This window comes from Olea europaea, unplaced genomic scaffold (assembly GCF_002742605.1).
Source record: "Olea europaea var. sylvestris unplaced genomic scaffold, O_europaea_v1 scaffold668, whole genome shotgun sequence".
Lineage (NCBI taxonomy): Eukaryota > Viridiplantae > Streptophyta > Magnoliopsida > Lamiales > Oleaceae > Olea > Olea europaea.
Window position 1 is genome coordinate 290,614 of NW_019265058.1, and position 3,096 is coordinate 293,709.

The 3,096-nt window shown below is 37.3% G+C and overlaps 1 long non-coding RNA gene across 1 annotated transcript; it reads left to right on the forward strand.

Annotated features, from left to right (window-relative positions):
• The first annotated feature begins 83 nt into the window (after positions 1-83).
• Positions 84-1,974, forward strand: LOC111390272. The gene is made up of 3 exons (XR_002701882.1): positions 84-228; positions 1,080-1,156; positions 1,941-1,974. It is a non-coding gene; the product is annotated as an uncharacterized LOC111390272 (long non-coding RNA).
• Positions 1,975-3,096: the final 1,122 nt, after the last annotated feature.

Here is a 3,096-nt window from a genome sequence, read left to right on the forward strand (position 1 = left end):
CAAATATAGTAGGAAAAGACCACCTCATGCTAAACACTTGGCTGCACCCCACATTTTCTTAATCCATAAGGAAGAGTCACGTCTCCAGCATCTTGAAGACTTTATATACACCTCCTAACAACATGTTTAGTCTTACAAATTATCCCCAATTGACCACTTATTGAAAGAGAAAGCAAAAAGGAAAAGAGAGAAGCAGAAACAAGGAGCTGAAATTGAATTTCTGGATAGGTGAGTTTAGCTCACGGTTTTGAAGTTTTTCTTTAGCTCTTTTGCTTGTTTTATAATATGTTTAAACTATAAACTTACTTGAGGCTAAGTATAAGGGTTGTTTATGATTTTATGATGGCAAAAGAGAGGGGTAATTGAGTACAAGAACCTGAAAGAAACCAACAGGAATAGAGATGTGTTGATTGATGAATTTGGATGGTTTAAACTTTGATTTTGGATAATACTGAAGATATAACTTGTATCTATGTAAATGAATGTTTTTATATGGGATTTAGAAGGAATAAATGGTCTTCTAATAGCCTGGAATCTGTTTGATGACATGCTAATAAAATGGAAACCGAAAGCTGTCACAATGAAAACTGCCTGATTTTGATGTCGTGGTAATGGACTATTTTGATGCTGAGAACACTTGATTTGTCACGACTTTAGAGCATTATTGCCTTCACATACATGTTATAGAAACGTGGTAAAAATTTGGGAGTCATTGAATATGGATAAGGGGGTGAAAACGGATTGGAAAAGTAGTTGGACGGTGATGAAACCTGAAAAATAGGTTCTGTCCATTTACGTGTTTAATATGATTTCAACCTTTACATGTAAATTAATTATATCTTGGGCCTAGAAAATAGATTCTAAGGAGTATTAGGTTGTTGACAACAATTGGATGACGTTGATGTTGGTAATTGGACTCGAGGAAAAATGAGACTTATGGGACGAGATCGTAATGCCGTTAGTAACTTGAATAATGAATTCGTTTAAATTATTTTCACGTGAATGGAGGTATTTTGGGATTTTGTGTGTGTTAAGGCTATTAAATGGAGGATTGTCTTTAATATTAAATGGTAATACAGGTGATTTTCTGACGTTGAGTGAAAAAGGAAAGTGATATAATCTCCGTAAGAGCTTGTGCACACACAAGGGCAAAAAGGTAAGTAAAAATCCATTTGCAACTACGATGCAAGAACCTAGTATTTGTGGTATAGTGATATTAGGATATTTTCGTACTTTGATAAGAAAGCTCGTTGTACCCTATATGATGATTATAATCATTGAGTATGCGGTTGCAAAATACATTGACATCAACTTCCATTAAGCATGTCATTCATGAGCATTTTCGTTGGCATGCACAACATATGATCATGGTTGAAAACTTTGCATGCGAAACATGATTTCAAAGTAAGTTTTCTTTATAAAAGTTTTATTGACCACTACTAGGGCACCGAGGCATGCTTATGTGATACGTTTGGTATCGCGGGTGATACTTCCTGGGTGATTGCAAAGGTAGACAGGGGATGGGCCTTTGGTGATCACGGGAGGGCGGACCACTCGACTATGCCCTTGTTATGATTATGGGTGCTGTCGGGTGGGAGACTTCTTGGGTGATCATAGGGGTAGTTAGGGGATGGGCCTCTAGCGATCACGAGAGGATGGTCCACTCGCCGGTGTCGATTTCATATTGGCCACTTGATTATTGATATTGATATTATGCAGAGCTCTATCCGGTGCATAGTTGGTGGGTCAAGGGCCCAATGAAATGACAGATTTCAAATGAAATAATTTCGAGTCGACTTTGATGAATATTGGATTATGATGCATCTTTAGCATGATGTTTAAAATAAATGACATGGTGTCACATATCCTTGTTAGTCATACTCATGACATGCATGATTCTTGCTTACTAAGCATTGGCTTATGTAGTTCTTGCATTGTAGGTGAGCATGGAACTATGTAGAGAGCACGGCTAGCTGTGGAGCTCTTACGGGATTCCAAAGATCAATGTACATGGATGACGACCTGTAGGGTTATTTTGTGGGCTATTGTTTTGAGCTTACACTCTATTGTGTCGTATTTTGGGGGTCCTGTCTTGTATAACTTTTGAAATGGCCTATAGATGTGTTTATAACCTTAGAACACACGTGTTGGATTATGGTTATATGGTCGTTGATTTTGATATAAAATATGATCATCACAGGTGATTTGAAGTTAACAAATAGGGACATAATTGTGCAAATGCTCGTTTCATTTTATTAAAAAAAAGTATATCTAAATTTTGTGTCTAGATCGAGTTACCAATATCATTTCGACATAGGAATTAGTATGGTTATCTATATATATTTGGGGTGTGACAGAGAGTGGTATCAGAGCAAGGTTATAATTCTGTAGACTATCCATGTACATGATCTCGGAGTATGAAAGTGCACAGCTAAGCCTGTAAGTTTTTTTTGTTGCATTATTTTTACATACTTCATGAATGATATTGGCCAATCTTTACTTACAGCCATGGTGAGAACCAAGGATGCTAGTAGTAGTAGAGCTAGAACTCCAGCACAAGGGGCTTCTGTTCAAGATGACAGTCGGGATGTTGTTATTGATAGACTAACGGAACTAGTTGAGTGACAATCTCAACAAATTCAGTCATTAATACAACAAGGAGAAAGGGGAGAACATCAAAGGGCTGAATTCATACAACTACAACAAAGGGCTGAACATATTGAGGCAGTTGGGGAAAGATTTAGAAAACTAAACCCTCCAATATTTGAGGATGCATTAGACCCAACAGCTGCAGAGGATTGGTTGAGAACTTTGGAGAATATGTTCAGGTATACGAGCGTTTCAGAAGTAGAAAATGTAGTTTGTGCATCCTTTATGCTACGAGGTAGTGCTGGACACTGGTGGGATACAATGAGTAGTATTGAAGATGTAAATACCATGACTTGGGATAGATTTAAAGAGTTATTCCGTAATAAATATTTTACAGCCCCAGTTCAAGCCATGAAGATGAATGAATTTATATAGCTAAGACAAGGACGGATGACAGTTGGGGGATATATTCGTAAATTTGAACAACTATCTAGGTTTGCAACCCAC